The sequence below is a fragment of the Pinus tabuliformis genome, chromosome 2_2 (assembly GCF_031772625.1).
Source record: "Pinus tabuliformis cultivar Carrire ecotype Pingquan chromosome 2_2, CPIR1, whole genome shotgun sequence".
In the NCBI taxonomy this organism is placed as follows: Eukaryota; Viridiplantae; Streptophyta; class Pinopsida; order Pinales; family Pinaceae; genus Pinus; species Pinus tabuliformis.
In genome coordinates, this window is record NC_142300.1 from 923,569,665 (window position 1) to 923,588,675 (window position 19,011).

The following is a 19,011-nucleotide window of genomic DNA, read 5'->3' on the forward strand; positions in this document are numbered from 1 at the left end:
GGAATTGTATGCATTAGTTCAAAGTGTGAAAAGGTGGAAACATTACTTAATGGGCAAAGAAACAGTAATACATACTGATCATCAACCACTTCAATACCTACACTCCCAAACTAAGTTGCAACAATCAAGACATTACAGATGGATGGGTTTCTACAACAGTTTCATTTAGTCATCAAATATAAAAAGGGCATACATAACAAGGTTGCAGACATGTTATCTAGACCCATTATAAATGCATCTACCATACTTAAGCATAATTATGTGCTGCATGAAAGCTACATAGAATAGTATGCTCAGGATATGGACTTTAAAGATGTATATGCAACTTTGACTCAAGGAAAAAGAGTAGAAGAATTGGACTATCATGTGAAGGACCGAATCTTATATCATTATGGGAAACTCTGCATTCCACAAACTGAGAGAGCAAAGATAATTAGGGAAGCACACACTTCTCTGATATCAGGTCACTTTGGGGTAAGTAAAACAGTTGCACAACTGCAAAGGTTCTGTTATTGGCCGAGAATGCGTGAGACAGTTTCTAGATGTGTAAAGGGGTGTGCTATGTGTGCTAAAAGCAAGTCCAGCAATAGAAAACTAGGCTTATACACTCCCTTGCCAGTTCCTTCTCAACCTTGGGAAAGAATTTCCATGGATTTCGTGGGAGGACTGCCTAAATATAGGAAAGGTCATGATTATCTGTATGTTGTTGTGGATAGGTTCAGCAAAATTTGTATTTTGATACCCTATAGTAAATAGATTACAACTGAACAAACTGCAAAATTATTCTTTGAACATGTATGGGTTCATTTCGGATTACCCACTTCTATTATATCTGATCGAGACACCCGATTTGTGGGAAAGTTTTGGTCCAGTCTGTGGGAACTAATGGACACCAAATTAAAGAAAAGCACAACTTTTCATCCACAAACAGATGGCTAGACAAAACTAGTTAACAGGACAGTGATCTAGTTACTGAGAGGATATTGCAACGAACACCCTAAGCTTTGGGATGAACACTTGTGTTATGTGCAACATGCTTACAATAGAGCCAAACACTCTTCTACCCAAAGATCTCCTTTTGAGAACTGCTTTGGTTTCATACCAAGGTCTCCCTTGGATTTTGTCTTTGGTAAAGATACCATGGTTGATAGACACAATGATGTGGACAGGGCAACTAGGTTCATTGAACAGATCCAGGAGATCCACCAGGTAGTACAGGAACAATTGGAAAAGAGCCAGGCCAAGTACAAGGCTAGGCATGATAAGCATCAGATGGAGCATAGTTTTCAAGTTGGAGACCAAGTCTGGCTGTATATCAGCAAGGACACGATGCAAGGTGAAGGTAAAAAGCTAAAACTTATCAGGTATGGACCCTTCAGGATACTTGAGAAGATTGGTGAAAATTCTTTTCGCCTTGATCTACCAACTTACATGCACATCTACTCAGTCGTGAACGTAGATTGCTTGAGGTTGTTTGAACCTTCAATGATTGAGGACCCTGAAGGGCAGAGTCAATTGCCTTCTGTTGATGACCTGCTGCCTGAATATATTAATGAGTTGCAGGAAGATACCGTGCTGGACAGGAAGGTAAGGACGACACACAATGGACAAGTGGAATACCTTAGGATTGGGCTTAAAGGTTCGAAGCCGAGCAGTGCGAAGTGGATTGAGATTGGACAAGTGAGACAATAGTTTACCCACTTAGTCGATGCTTGAAGAAAACCAACTTTTGGTGGTTCAAAACCTTTTCAGTAGGGAGCCCATGGTCCAAATTGGATCCATAAACGACTGTCAAAGAACCCTGACTGTATAGGGACGAAACAAATCCTTGAAGAATCCAAAACAACAATCAGAAACACCCTGAACCAGTGGCCATGGCAGTCGACACAGAACGACGAGGACCTCGGTCAAAGCGCACTGTCCAAGGCCCATGGAGACTGCGTAGGAGGTCGATGTAGCCCCTGGGAGCCCCGGAACGGGAAAAGGCGTTGGGAAAATAGGGCTGAAATGGAGGGGCCTTAAGCCCTTGGTCACGTTGGGAGTCGGAGAACCGCGGGCGAAGAAACGAAAGGCGCCTACGTACGAAGGTGGGACCCACGACTTGGAAACTGGCAGTTTTGATTGGGGCGCCCTTGAACGGTAAGAGGTTTTGGAGGAGAGCGGAGTGATCCCATTCAACAATCGACGCGTGGCAGCGGAGGTGAGAGAAAAACTGCCGTGATCGCACGTTATCGGTCAAGAAAGTCAACCGCGCTCGATGTGCGTATGACGTCGAATCTTGAGGAGCCCAGATCGGACGGCTGAGATTTCGCTTGATAGACAAAAGCGGAATTGATATGGAATTAAGATGCAATTTAAGGGGATTTGGAATCTATTGACCACCACGGTGGAGAAAGAACATATCCACGACATAACCGAAGAAACGAATCGACGAACAGGCTGGCGCTGTTCCGATGGAGACGCGTGGCTACTTCCTGAGTGTTCATGCTGACGCCGAACAGGGAACTCCAAGCACGCAGGTGGTAGGCGAATCGACGTAGGCGGGAGAGGAACTGAACAGGCATGGAGATCGAATGGCTAAAGCCATGAACTGAGAAGAGGAATGGAGATTGAGAGAAGAGGAATAGAGAAGAGTCCAAGCGACCAAGAGAGACAGTGAACAGTGAACCCTGAGAGGAGGACTGAGCACAGAGAGCAGTAAAGCTAAGCAGAGGAGATAGAGGGCCGAGCTGACCACGGGCAGCATCGAGCACTAGAGAGCTTGAAGAATCAAGCCTTTCCATAGAGGAATCTATCTAGATTGAGCACCATAGTTGGCTCTTTCCACTGTAGACCAAGGGTCACAGAGCTGGTAGGAAGAACAAGAGTCTTTGTACTCCGAGTGGCTTGGGGAATCCAAGAACCACCCTACCAAGCAAAATCTGCTTCAGGAGAACTCATATTGAGTCCCTGTATTGTAATTTCTCTGCTGAAAGATACAATAAAACAAGGCCACCACTAAAGCTGGATCGAAGATGTAGCCCTGGAGAATAGGGTGAACTCCTTATTAAAAACTGCTTGTGTCTTTATGTTGCTTACTGTATTTCTCTGTTGTCTTTCCATTTATTTTCTGTGTATTGGCAATCTAATCGATCTGTTGTTTCAATAACACAGAACACACACACCATCACATGAGTCTGTAACACCTTTTGTTTAATAAATCTTCAACTGAGGTCACTCATAGGGTGATTATCATATCAACCTCATCCCGCCATGGCTGAGTTATCTCTGTTAAAACATGTACTTCCTTCTTCAGTTCCTTAATCTTCTTCTAGAGGGCCTTTCCCTCATTGATTTTGGAAAGATTTTGCGAGATTGGCAAGGTCTTCGCAGTTACCTAAATCTCTTCCAGCTGTTGTTGCCTCTGCTGAATGTCTTCATGCAATTTCTACACATTTGGATCTTCTTGTAGCGAAGTCCAAATCTATAAAATCTCATCCAAATGTTTCCCACAATCTGCCATTACTGTGGAGATGTTGGCCATTGCAGTCTTTAGGTTAGTCTCCCTCTTCTCTCTTACTTCCTATGGTGTGGTTGGCTGCAACTTCATTTACATCTTACTGATCTGCATTTCATATTTAAATTGTATTATGGTGATATTTTCCTTGTACCCTTACACTTCAAGGCTAAGCTTCATGACCTTTTCCTCTACTGGCTCTTCTTCTCAGACATCAAGGCCCGGAATCACTTTGCATATTGTTTCAATCACCTCCTTGATCTTCTTTTGCTGCTAAACTACTTGATCCCTCTCTTGGATCATCTAGTCAAGCTTTTGTTGTAGTGAAGCCCGCTCTTTTTCTACCTGAATATTCAACTGTGAGGTATGATGTTCGCTCAACTTCAGCTCTTCTATTATCTCCATGTGCAACTTGTGTAGTCTTTGCAATGGTACCACTACGATGTTCATATTGACATGCTTCCACCCTTTTTCTTATTGTTGTACCTCAACAGAGTCAAACTGTAGGGCTCCAGCGGGTATTGGTGCTAACCTTGCTACAAGTGTAGGCTCTATTTTCCTTTCTTCTCCAATCCTTTCCTCTATCTATGTGGGTTGTCTAACTATCTGTGCCAAAATTTTAAGTTCTGCGATTCAATCTTGCACACCTGTGAGAAGTGCGTCGTAGCGATCTTCCCACTTATTCCATGATTTTGTTGTCGCCTCCTGAATCTATCCCCAGTTTGATCTAGGTCCCCATCAATAAGGACCATTGGCATGATATCCTTCATCTTATCTACCTTCTGCTTCTTCTTGATCTTTGTGGCAGCTTCGCCCTGTGCCTTCCTCTTTTCTGTGACAACTTGTTCTATTTCTGTCTTTTCAGACTCCTTATTCTACTCATCTCCTTCAGGAGGATCCTGGTGACCCTCGTCATGTTGCTCCTCTTCCTCTGATTCCTACTCATCCTTATCTTTGTCCTTTCCACTCGCTTCACCATGTTGTGAGGTGTCCTCCTCTATCGCACTATCTTTTGCCTCTACCTCCGGCGCAGTCATCCATTATGTGGGCCACTGTTGTACCTGTATAAGGAGAACATCTTCTATTACCAAATATGCTAGAGGAAGCCACTTCTTCTTTGTATCCATATGGGCCTGTATATAGGCTTTGTGAAAAGTAGCTTTGAACTTTGCAACAACTTTATATTTCTCGTATAGGCTCGGCGAGAGGCAAGGGTGTTGGTTCAACAACATATGTAATTCCATGTGCTATAACACAAAAAGCATCATGTTATCCATTGCTCATGATAGTTGGGTGGTATACCATAGTGAGGCATACCGAGTGGCTTCATAGACATCTAAAGCTACCGAAGGGAACAATGAATCCTCCGGCTCTCTCCATGCCAGCATTGCAATTATAAATATCAGCCAAGGGTAATGAAATTTTCTACCTTTTTCCAAGACCTCTCGGTAGCTGTTCAGAAGTTCTTTGCAAAGGTATTTGATCCAGTTGTACTAAACCCCATTACCGCACTACGCAACTAATGAAACTATCGTTGTAAGGACTTAATTTTCCCGACACTTTCTCATGATCTTCCCAGCCAATATGTGTACTATAAAGCGCACTTCTTGGTCACTGATTAAGTTTATAGCACATTCCCTTTTTCCTTGTCTCTGACCAAAAATTTTCTTCATGTTGTCGCTTATGGCCCGGTTCTCATCTTTTCCAACAAATTCTTCCACAGGGTTCCACCCTTGATATGGAAGTCTGGTGGTTCTCCATATAAACATTGGATCTATAGGGATCTTATTTCCCATCCATAATCATCCATCATGCATCAACACAAGTAGTTTTCACACACAATCCATGCTCCCCAGACTTCTACTGAAGTGCGGCACATTCAACATGTGCATCAATCCTGAATGCGCCAATCCATTTTACCATTATTGCAGCTCTAACCTTGTCACACCACTCTCCGAGTAGTTACTTGTTTCAAATATCAATAAGGTGCAAAATGTGGGTATTTATTCTTGTTGTTGAAGTCGTAGCCTGCGAAATTTAGCTACGGTACTTTCCCAAGTAATTCCCTAGTAAATGGTACTTCCTCTGGAAATAGGGGTGTGAAGGTGCAAAACTTCGCATCCTTCGAGTCTTTCATTGGTTTAACATTCGGTTTTCTTGGTGGAATGTATGGTAGTAGAGCTGATCGAAATGTTGCACCATCTGTTTCCATCTGCTCTGCGTGCTCCGCTTCTTCCTCACTGTTTCCATCTGCTCTGCGTGCTCTGCTTCTTCCTCATTGTCTCTGACTTGCTCGACTTCTTGTTGAGGTTCAATATTTTTCTTATCTTGTTTCTTCTTTGTTCTCTCTTCCTTGGTTGGTTTCTTTTTTGGAGATCTCCATTGCTTTTGTGATGAAGCTATTGCGGGCATACTAGCGGTTGCTACGACTGCTTCCATGATTCCAGGTAAGCCCTTCTCATGAAAATTATGAATAATTTCTTCCCAAGAACACTTAGACGACATACAATAGTGAAAATTTCTACACTAGAACTCTCAATTCATGAAAGTTTCAAATATGGGTGGGACGCAGATTTTTATAGCAATTATGAATATCTAACCCCATCATTAGCTCAAATTGTGTTCATTAACTGTATATCTATCCCTATATATTGCCAATCTATCCTCATAAATGCAACTTTCCGCATGTTTTATGTTAACTTTCCCTCATATATATATATATATATATATATATATATATATATATATATATATATATATATAGATATAGATATAGATATATATATATATATATATATATTATTTATTTTTATTTTTTTATTTTTTTTTGAAGAACTTCGACACATCTATATTGTAGCAAACAATGCTTCTTACGTTGCATCTCCTATGTACTTCGACATAATCTAGACTGTAGCGAAGTAACTTCCTACGTCGAAGCTCCATTTCTGCAACATGGTTGATAGTCCAGTGCCCATTTTCAACTGTAGGTGACACTAAAACTTTTATCCTTTCTTCTTTAGAGCGACGCTGTAGGGACAGGGTTGTCCCTATACAACTTCAACCTACTACCATTTACTCTTCCTTGGATCAATTCTCCATTTAACTTCGCTAATTGAACTACGGCTCCATAAGTAATATGCTTGATAATGTAGGGGCCCAACCAATGCATCTTGAATTTTCCTGGAAAGTTCATAAACCTACTGCCATAGAGGAGAATAAGGTCTCCTACTTGGAACTTCTTCTTCTTAATATGTCTGTCATGCCAAGCCTTTTCTCTTGCTTTTTGTACCTGCTGATGGAATCCTGCTATAAATTTGTCTTCTTCCAAAGCAATCAACTATGACATTCTTTCCTCCATTATATCAGGGTTTTCCATATCTGTAAAAGCTACAATCCTCAAGCTAGGCACGATGTACTCCATGGGCATCACAACTTCTTGCCCATAAACTAACCTGAAGGGTGTCTGACCTGTCAACTTTTTACATGTGGTCCTATAAGCCCATAAAACTGTTGGGATTCTAAGGTCCCAGTCATCTTTGTTCACATTGCATACCTTAGTCAATGCATTCTCCAAAATCTTATTGAATGCTTCTACTATTCCATTAGCCTGAGGGTGATAAGGGGTACTCTTTTGATTATAAAAATGGAATTCCTCATTCAATACTTCAATAGTTTTATTCAAGAAGTGTGAACCTTGGTCACTCATCAAAATATTTGGACATCCAAACTAGACAACATATACTCAAAAATAAACTTCACAACAGTCTTTGTTTACAATCCCTAATGGTTGTGCTTTGGCTGATCTTGTCAAGTAATCAGTTGTTGTAATTATGTACCTCACACTAATCCTCTTTCCATGTGGGTTAATGGGTCCAACAAAATAAATAGCCCATTTATCAAAGTTATGTAATGTAACTTGTGGTACCAATGGGATCTCATCTCTTCTTTAAGATTTTCTTGTTCTTTGGCACATATCACATGCTCTGCAGTACTCCTTTGCATCTTTGTGTAATGTAGGCCACCAAAATCTACTCTCAAATTCTTATGCGCAGTAGCTTTTCCTGCATAGTGTCCACCAACTGTGCCAATATGAGCTTCTTTTAGAATCATTTGTCCTTCATGTTCAAGAACATATCTGCACAATATTTCATCTAGTATCATCTTATATAATTGTTCTTCTATTAATGAAAAGTCGGCTGCCTTAACCACTAATTCTTTCTTTTGTTCCATAGTATACTCTCAAGGAGCCATCCATGTGGTCAAAAACTAAATGATATCTGCAAAATGGTCATATGCAACTCCGATTGAAAATAACTGTGCATCAAGGAGATTATCCTCTATGCTAGTTGGTTCTTCCCCTGTTTCCAATCTTGATAGATGATCAAGTCCTGCGTTCAGTCTTCTTGGTTTAGAAATGATTTCAAAGTCATATTCTTGGAATAATAATAACCATCTGCAAATCTTTCCTCCTAAGACAGGCTTATTAACCAAATACTTCAGTGCAGAATTATCTCTAAACATTTTAAAGTATGATCCCAACAAATAGTTTCTAAACTTCTGCAAAGCATACACCATGGCCAGTCCTTCCCTTTCTATAGTGCTATAATTATTTTCTTCTTTAGATAACCTTCTACTTGCAAAATCTATAGGATGATCAATTTCTCCTACACCATGCTGTGCCAATACTACTCCCAAAGCTATACAAGAGGCATCCACATCGACATGGAATTCTTTATTCCAAGAAGGGAACACTAATATAGGTGCAACTACCATTTTTTATTTCAATTTGTTGAGGCTCTTCTGACATTCTTCATTCCAATGAAAAGTTACATCCTTCTTTAACAATTTCTCCATAGGCGCAGTGATCTGCGCATAGACCCAGTATGTCCCAACATAGTGCAAAGATGTATCACCATCTTAGGTGGAGGAAAATTCACAATGACAACAATCTTAGCAAGGTCCACCATTAGTCCTTGCTTACAAACAATATGTCCCAACAATATTCCAAAATGTACACAAAGTATGCACTTCTTTAAGTTCAAGGGGATATAATATTGTCTACATGTTTCAAGCATAAGTCTTAAACTTCCAATATGTTTGCTCAACAATCCAAATATTGTCCAATCATCAAAATATACCTCTAAATTTTTTTGGATTTATTCCTTAAAATCCACAACCACCACTCTAGAAAATATAATAGGGTCATTCTTTAATCCAAGAGGCATTACTATGTATTGATATGAGCCCCATTCTGTAGCAAATGTGGTGTTATGCCGATCTTCAGGTGAAATCCTAATCTGTTGATAACCTGAAAATCCATCTATAAATGAGTAAGCTTCTAGACCTCCTACATTGTCTCTCACTTCATCGATGAAAGGGGTAGGGAAGGGATCATGTAAACATGCATCATTCAACTTCCTCATATCAACACAGATCCTAATTTCTCCTTGAGTCTTCTTCTCTTGCACCACCATAGGACTCACCCATTCTGATTCTTCTACTGGTTCAATAATTCTTGCTACTATCACCTTATCCAGCTCTGCTTTCACTTTCTCCTTATACTTCAGATTGAACCTATAAGGTATTTTTTGACTGGCTTCACATCAAGCTTAAGGGGAATCTTTGTGACTCCTAGATCTCCTATTATACCCTTCATTATTGAAAACTTAGTGGGAAAAAATTCATGATATTCATGGAGTAACTTCGTAACTTTACTGACTCTCTCTTCATCAATAGTCTCATATTTTTTCAAACTTGGGTTCATTCTCTGATCCTATGTTCACCTTCTTGGTCTTCAGTGGCTTCATTATATCTGGTATTTCTAGATTAGGTCAAGTTACTTCGTGGTATCCTTCTGATTCTACTATGTCGATGTTGTGAGGATCTTCTTCCTCTTCTGCAATAAGGTTATGATGAAGGCTCGAAAATCATTGCCTCAACAAGGGGGATAACCAGCCGGTCCAGAACTTGGGACAACTCCTTTTCTGTTTGGAATAGTGGCTCCGACTGGGGACAATGGGACTAGTTTCCCAATCTATTTTTACGCTTGTGCTAACAGAATAATGTTTTGAGATTTTTGGAGTAATACCTAGCCTCAAACTAACCTAATTTAACTAATAATCACGTGCAATTTGTCCTAATAAAAAATATTTATCTAACTATAACTATCCCGGGAGTAATATGATATATGCGATCTAAAATGATGTCTGAAAGCAATTTATAATAAAGATCATTCAATTGCGATAAGAAGTGAATCCGTTTAACAATTGTCGTTTCGTATAAAAAGTTAGCCGAAACGATATGAGAGATATATCGCATAAAAATCATTCATGTATTGAGCATAAACTATAAATCATAATCATACAATAGTGCAATAATGTCAATCAAGAATTCAAACTTTCATACATAAATAACTTGAAGATAATGTATTGCTTGATGCATAAGTAAAAAGAATTAAGAGATAAAAGTATCATTTATAATACGTTCTACTCATGTGCTCCAGCAATATTGATCTACTTTCAAATCATCCAACATCATCTAAGAGTACAGAAGTGCAATTTCAGTAGAAGATGTCAAATTCAAGTAGAAAATAAATCTCGTTCCATTAATTTCACCAGAGCTTCCTCAAAGGGACGGAAGTGCATGTTCTAAAGAATGTTTCTGATAAAATTTCTGGACCCCTCTCTAAATGCATGAGAGGGCTTTAAATACTAACTTGTGAAACTAAAAGTATATTACTACAAAAAAATTTGAGGAGGTTTAAACGACCTGCCTCAGTTTAAGCAAAATAAGACAAAAATAGAAATGTGCATAATGACTAATCCTGCATTCGATCTTTCATATCGAAAATATCTAGCATGGTCTTAAGGAGTGTAGGTTGGCCAACTTCAGCTTTTAGTTGTCCTGTAAACACAACATTGATGAGCGTTGGCACCATTTTCTCAGTAGAAACAATTAGGCATTTGAGGGTGATACACTGGCTGTGTGGTTTTACCAGATATTGCCAATATGCCTCCCAGTTTCACCTGGTCACTTTCCTAATTGCTTATGTTCTTTCTTATGCTCCCTGTTTCCACTGTAATTCAAGTTGTTTTGCATTTGGAAGGAAACCAGGGGTGGTTTCTGCCACAAGATTAGCAATATGCAAATTTTCATTTACACTTTCACTGGCGTTGTTTCCCCTGCTGTTGCATCCTCTGTTGCCTATTTTGCCTCTTTGAGCCGAGAACCACAACTTGCAAATAATATCTCCTTATGTGATTCATCCAGTTTGAGCGTGACGACCCTTCTCCCATTCTCAAAATTTTGCCAAGTTATGAAATCTAAAACCCTTTTAAGAATTTCATCATATTCAAGTCACATTTCCAAAACTTTGCTTGTTAACTTGTAGCTTATTTCGCAGTGAGAGTTCCACTGCGAGATTTTTTTGGCATAGCAATTATTTTTGGTGTGTGAGCTAGGAATTGAGGCTGAGTGCTTCGGTGACAAATTGATCGACCTTTGGGTCGTCCTTATGCAGATCTGTTATGTTCTTTATCTGTGCCTCCTTACCTGCCGAGCTGCTTTGATGTTCTATTTGCATTGGTTGGAACTCCTAATGTAGCTTAGCCAATTGTATTTCTACTTTTTGGCTGGTTTTGGCTTGCTGTAACTGCTGTTCGAGAGTCAAAATTTTGTCTTCTTTTTCTTTAAGCAATAGTTGTACCTCTGTTTCTTTGTCAATGGTTGTCGTGGCGTATGCATTTGCGAATTCCGAGAGCCTAGTGAGGTTGGCCGATGGGTCAGTGGATGAGTCTTTCCAGAGGACATCCATCGACTCATTGTCTAGAGTGGTAGCAGTTGTGGATTCCAATTTTCTTTTCTTTCTCTATCTCTTAACAACGAACTTGTGCTGTGGGCTGTAAAATAAATCAAGAGGGGGAATTTATTCTATTTTTAAAACAATCCCAATGGTGGGGGTAACAAGAATGTGTTATATTTCTTGAGTATTCATAGTTCCCCCTGTTATAATTTCCAAAGTTGTTTCTTGATGTGTCATTTGCGTATCCAGTGCTTGTTCCTCTGTGTTGAGTTTTTTGTTCAAATTATCCCACTCCTCTTCCAAATTAATTACTTGAGGCTTGATCAACTGTATAGAAGGAGTATGGGTTTCAGTCTACTTGATGGTCAAAGTCTGTTCATTTGTCTTTACTGCAAACTGGGCTGTATCCTGGATTGATTCCCTGCTCCTGGTTTCCTTATTTTCTGAAGACTTCTCGGATCCCTTTCCAGAATTGGTTTTAGATTTTTCCTTAGAGTCACCATCTATGCTTACAATGGGAGTGGGCTCCCTTATTGGTTCAATTAACAATTGATCCAATGGGACCTTTGATAATCTCTTTTCTTTGTAGTTATAAAATGTTTCAAGACCCTCTTGATCAAAAAGTATCCGTGCCATATGCTTCACTTCTATGTTGACAATAGTGGTAAAATCCTTGACAATATCAAATGGGTCATATTGTCGTCCGGGGAACTTAGGTAATCGTAGAGACAATATATTATCTACTTCCCTGAACACATGTCCAAGGTCACGTATTGCAAACACTCCACATGACACAGGAAATTGAGGCCAAATGGCCTTCTTTGACTCCTTCAATGCTTTGCTCATCCCTCATTCAATGCATGTCTAATAGGCTATCTCTCTAGCCATTAATTTAACTGGGACATAGAAAGGGAGAACATGGGGAGAGGCGATGCTACCAAATACTCTGATGTATGTAAATGTCTCTTCCTCGAACCATCGGGTTGCTGGGAGGATGTCTATCTCAGCTTCTTGGGAGAATCTGGGGGCATATTGGTTATAAATTCGTTTATGGATAGGAAGCATAACCCGGTGACAAATCTTGAAAAAATGTGCTTCAAAATTGGATTCCCACATGTCTTTATGGTGGATGTGAATAGGTAGTGGATCTTGGATAGTCCACTTCCATCCCATAAGAGGGAAGTTAGAACCAAAACAAATAACGTCCATAACATAAGCACACATGAAAAATGGAGGGTAAACCCTTGAAACAATACTCCTTTTCTTTCTATACTCTATAATTGCTTAAGTTAAATTATCAGACAGGAATTGTGCCCAATCTATTATTGTTGCATTAACGCCTGCATCTATTAAGGGCAACCTTTTTGAGGAGAATTTGTTACTGTCAAGTTTTCAAAATAGTCTATAGAGCATAGCCACAACAAAACACAAAGGGGAACAAACAAATGTGGTGGCGTACATACTGTTTTTGTCTTTCTTGATTCTTTCTTCATTATTTGAGCGATTCTTTGTGCAGTCCACCAGGTCCTTATTTTCTTTGATGAATTTCTCAACAAATTGCCTGTTGTAGGTAACCTGTGGCTCCGGTAGGTGGTACATAAGCCGTAGGTTATCTAGAGTGAAAGATCCTATAACTTCCTCACCTCCTATTTTGAATTCTCTGTCATATATATCAGCGTCTTCAATGATCCACTTAACCATGTTGGTATAGTGGATTATTTTTTGTTGTGCGGCTATTCGTTGCAAAAATGAGCACGCAAGCTCAGTTATGGAAGTATAAGAGGAATCATGCCCAACAACTGTAATCGTTGTCTCAAGAATCCTTGGTTTTTCTTCCTCTAGTATCTGATACATAGTCTCCCATGTAGACGTCCTTGCTTCCCTATTACATGTAGTATCCATGAACAGAAGAGTCATTTCTGACTTCTTAGAGGTGACTGCTTTCCCTTTCTTCACCATTGCTTTCGGCGGATTTGAAAAGCAATATCGCAGATCGCTATATCGCATAATTTGTTTTCGTTTAACTTACCATTTTTTGAGTTTGTGTGAGATGTGAGATACGAGAAACAAACGTCATTACTTATTGAGCTTCTTTTTAATGAATAATGGACCTCCACATGTGTTGGTGGAAAGATTAAGAGGTGGGTCTAGGTTGAGATCGCATATCGCAATATCAGCATATAATAGGTTGAGGCTTGTGTTGTATGACTGAAATGCGATGCGAGAAGGCTATTATATCATCGTAATTTCGTAGTTCGCAATCCTTCAGGGTAGCCTCTTAAGATAATTCTTTTATAAATAGCGATGTTGCGATGTGAAACTTTAGCTTTTTAAAGAAGCTTTAAGGACTTTCTAACATTACGACTGCTTTTTGAATATAGCTTTGCTTTTTCGGTTGTTTCATCGTAGATCGTGGTGGGTTAGAAAGGTATTGTTTGTGATGCATTTCATGCTAAATAAGAAAAAGTAGCCTTTTAATGGTTTTATAGGTTTTGTTTGATATCTTGATTTATTCTAAAAATAAAAGAAATACCTACATGCTAGGATTGATTTTTTTGGGTATATACATTTCTTGTAAGGGTACCCATTTATTAAAGTAATATTTTACTACTAACATTAATAAATGGGGGGGTTTTTGACAAGCACAACAATTGGCAATTCAGTTGGAAGAACCAGTTATCTCTGAGAGTTTTTTGAAATTTCTAAAACTTCTAAAATAAAGATGGTATTGAAAATAAAACTAAATTGCATGGAATACAAGGTAAGTAGTACTTCTCGTTTATCAATAAACAACATCTGCTCTAACTATCTTTCTTCTGATTCCCCTTTTCTCATAGATAGTCATTTTACATACATCAGTGATTACTTGGTTATAAAGATAAAAGCAAAAGAATCTCGTTAGACCAATTTTGGTATACTCATTTGTCGTAGGTAGAGCCTCTGCTGCCAGTAGGAATTCATAGCCTCGACAGGGTTACTTGTTACCTAGCAATGATTCAGTATCCCACTTAAGTAAGAATGCAAATTTAAAGATAAATTCTTCAGTATACTTGATTCTTTCTTTATTTTATTGAAGTAATTCATTCTTATTTTATTTTTTAAAGGACAATGTCTTGGTTTCGTGGAAAAAATTTACAATGCCATTCACTTGATTTGTAACTAAAATGAAAAAGCTGGCTCTTAATGAGACCCCTTGTCTTTTGATTGATCAATCTCAAGCCATTCTATTTTGATATTCAGTATTGGTAATCTCAGTTATTTATAATCTTATGATCATGGTAAGCCGACTCTTGATGAGACCTCTAATCCTTTAAGTTTAAAGTATATTTTAGAATTACACTTTAAAATTGAAGGCAACTTAAGTGGGAGGAATCATTGGCTCCTTAAGGGTTTCTGGACAACAATCGTAGAGTTTAAAGATTCTTTTCCGTAGAGAAACTTTTGCTCTGTTATTGATACTTTGATAGGCAGTTTTGGAGCTATAGCACTCAACTATTTATTTCATGAATGAAGATTAATTTTCATAACCATTTCTACTTATACAAGCGAAAAACAAAATTAAAAAGAGAAACTATCCTTCAGTAAAACCAAACGTAAATGTTTTCAACTTGTATTATTATTTCAAAAGAAAATTAACTAAAGAATATACTATACAGTGATTAGAAGAGATCATCTTCTATGGAAAATATTTTTTTAGGACTTGCCCATTAACAGGTAGAGGTTCTCTCTTACCTGCTAAATCTTGTAACAGAAAAGTTGATGGGCCTATTAGCTCGACAATCTGGAATGGGCCAAGCCACATTCGTTGGAACTTAGTATGCTTTCCTTTCTCTTCGTGGGCTTTATCCCATTTTAACACTAAGTCTCCGAGTTGGAAATTTTTTGAAGATACAGAATTTGAATCAAAGGATGCTTTGACTAACTGCTAATGATGTGCATGGGTAATTCTAGCCTTTTCTCGTTCCTCTTCAAGTTTAAGGATTTGTAATTGTCTAAGTTGCATAGATGAGGAAGGAGTTTCTTCGATGAATTGAACTAAGGCAAATGAGGGAATAGCTATGTTTGTTGGTAAGACAACTTCTTTCCCATAAACCAGATTAAAAGGAGAAGTGCTGATGGAGGTTTTCTGAGTTATTCGACCTGACCATAGAGAAAAAAACTAAAGATTTATGCTAGTTCTTTTGACTTTGATCAATAGTTCATTTAATAATCCTGATAAGGTTCTTATTTGTGGATTCGGATAACCCATTTCCGTGTAGATAATAATTAGAAAAATATTTAAGTTTAAAGCGTCTTTTAAGAGCAAACTTTGTCATAGCATTCCCTGAAAAGTAAGATGCATTATCGAACATTAAGGAAGAAGGTAAACCAAACCTGGTGATGATAAATTGATCTATAAATTCGATAATGTTCTCAGAGTTGGCTACCTTGAGTGGGATTGCTTCAACCCATTTGGTGAAGTAATCAGTGGCTGTAAGGATATATTTATGTTGCTTAGAATAATGAGGAACAATCTCACTTATTATGTCCAATCCCCACTATTTAAATGGTTGATCAATGTTGACTAGTTGTAACAGTAATGTTGGTTTCTTCTGTCTTCCCGCACCTGTCTGACATATCTTACATTTCCTTACATAACTGTGTGCATCTTTGAACAAGGTTGGCTAGTAATAGCCTGCACGTAGGATTTTACGTGTTGTAGCATCTCCTACAAAGTGTCCTCCAGCTGTTCCATCGTGAAGTTCCTGTAATACTTTCTCTGTTTCAGATTTCTCAAGACATCTAAGCAAAACAAAATCATAATTCACTCTAAACAACACATTTTTGACAATTTGATACTGTTTAGCTTTCAACCTCAAGGCTCTTTTCTTTGTGTAATTCAAATGTGGAGGTGCATATCCATTTTTTAAATAGAATATTATATTAGCTTATGTTGACTTAGTGTCGTTAAGGCTTACCTCATAGATTTGTACCTCATCACTTGAATGCTATGATTTTGACATATTCGATGCTCCTGCCAACATCCTGCAAAAACCTTGACCTTTCACAATGTGTGCTAGTTTGATTTCAATGTCATATTCTTGCAGAGCCGTAACCCAATTTGCTCTTTTTTCACCCACATCCCTTTGTACTAGAAGATTTCTTACTACTGGGAATGGTACTATCACCTTGGTGTCAGTTTTGAGAAGGAAAGGTCTGAAGTGTTTTATTAATTTGAAAACAGCGTAAGCTTGTTTTTCAACGTCTGAGTAATTCAATTCAGCTCCCTATAAATTAGAGCTAAAGAAAGAAATCAGGGCTTCGGCTTTGTTTTGATTTGCTTGTGTCAATATGGCTGTGTATGATTTCTCAGAAGTGAAAGTGTACAAAGTGAAATGATTGGAAAATTCGGCATTGCTAAAGACGGGGCGTTTATGATTGCTTGTTTTATCGAGTTAAAATTTTCATGTTCCAACTGATCCCATTTAAATAGAGAATTTTTCTTTATCATGGCTTGAAGGGGTAATAAAATTATTGAGAAGTCAGGGACAAATAGTTTGACAAAATTTATTTGACCAAGGAAAGCTTGCATCGATTTTTTGTTATGGGGTAAAGGTATTTCAGAAATTTCTTTAATGTTGTCTGGGTCAATATGAATCCCTGTTTTGGACACAATAAATCCAAGGAGTTTTCCTTTACTTAACGTGAAAAAAGACTTATTGGGGTTAAGGGAAATCCCATACTTTTGACAACGTTCAAAGATTTGTTTTAGATCTCTCAGATGATTACTACGTTTTTTTGGAATATACAGTTATATTATCTAGGTAGATTACCACTGACCTATTTACTAAACCCTTGAAGGTAATGCCCATGGCTCTTTGGGAAGTGGCACCAGCATTAATTAGTCCAAACGACATATTTTGATAGGCATAAGTGCCCATTTAGTTCTGAATGTAGTTTTCAGTTGATCATCTGGATGGACTAAGATTTGATTGTAACTTGAGAAACCATCTAGAAAGGACATTAGTTCTGAGCCTGCATCTGATTGCAATATCTGTTCCATAGGAGGCAATGGAAAATTGTCCTTTTGGCAAGCTTTATTGAGATTGCGAAAGTCTATACAAATCTGAATATCACCATTTTTATTTCTGACTGGGACGAGATTGGAGACCCACTTGGAATGCTTGACCGGAAAAATAGTTTTGGCTTTTAGTAGTTTATTTAACTCAGATTTAATATGGCTTTCTAAATTAGGATGAATTTTCCTCACTTTCTGCTAAACGGGTTTTTCATCATAGGTTGTAGGAATAGTATATTGAATAATAGAAGTGTCATATGTTTTAAGATCGTCATAATTCCAAGCAAAGACATTCTTATATTGTTTCAACAAACATATAAAAGCTTATTTTTCTTCCGATGTGAGTTCGAGACCTAGATTGATGTTTTGTGGTTTCATGTCAGTTCCAAGATTGATTAATTCATACCTCAAAGTTGAACTCTAAAGTTTTGAATTAGTATATTGTTTGAATATATCTTTGAGGTCGTATAAATCTTCCAATTTTAAACTACAAATTTTGGTATAGCGTTGCTATTGGTTTCTTTCTTCAATTGGTTGTCATGCTGATTTTCATCAACTATATGGTCATTATAAGAGCCTTCTGAAGTGAGGAAGCTTACGATATTTGGATCGTTGCTAAAGACTCTCCAATTGGTGATATTACAGGAATAGACGGCCTACAAATTAATTCAATGGAGAATCGATCTGGGCTGTAATATTCTAGTGGAATAAGCTTGGAAGCTACATTAGCTAGGAGATCGGCACTAGCATTTTGGAGTCTTAGGATAGAGGAAATATTAAACGCCGTAAAATGTGAGGTCAGGTATTGGACTAACGATTGATAGTGTTTCAAATGTCCTGACAGACAATGTAAAGTATTTCTTACTTGTCTAACGACAATTTCGAAATCTCCAAACACTTGGAGGTATTTGATACTAAGACCAATTGCTTTGCACAAACCTTGAACCAACGCTTCATATTCAACAATATTGTTTGTGCAATCAAATTCAATTATACATGCTAGCATATTATTTTCCCATTCTGGGCTAACTAATATGCATCCTACCCTTGCTCCATCATTGGATCTAGATCCATCAAAAAATAATTTCCAAAATAAAGATTTATGTACAGGTTTATCTACAAAATTCACACATTTATAGGTGTCTGTTTGGGAATAATTTTTATTTGAGATACAACAGAGTTTTCTAAGAAAGGTGAAGTATGCACATTGAAATTCCATTGGAATGACTCAACAGAATAGTTTGTGATTATAATATTGCTATATGCTACCGGCTCATTTTCTCCTTCCAGTTATGTCACTATATATTTTTGATGTTTCTCTCGATCAACCCTTATCTGAATTAGCTTGCCATTATAGGGAAGCCACACGTGAGACCAGCTGGTTGCGACATAACCATGGAGCTTTTCTAACCAATGCCTACTAAGGATTAAGCCATAATATTCAGGAATGTCAGCTACAAGTATATCAATGACTTGACAAACTTTTGGGTTTGATGAAAGTCTAATGGTTACTTGATTAAGTTCTCTGACAACTTCAACTTGAGACCGATCTAATTGTACTATTCGTACTGTAGATTTCTAAGGCTCAACGTTTAACTTAGCACAGACTGTTCTAGGCAAAATGTTAGACAAAGCACCTAAATCAACTAAACAGTT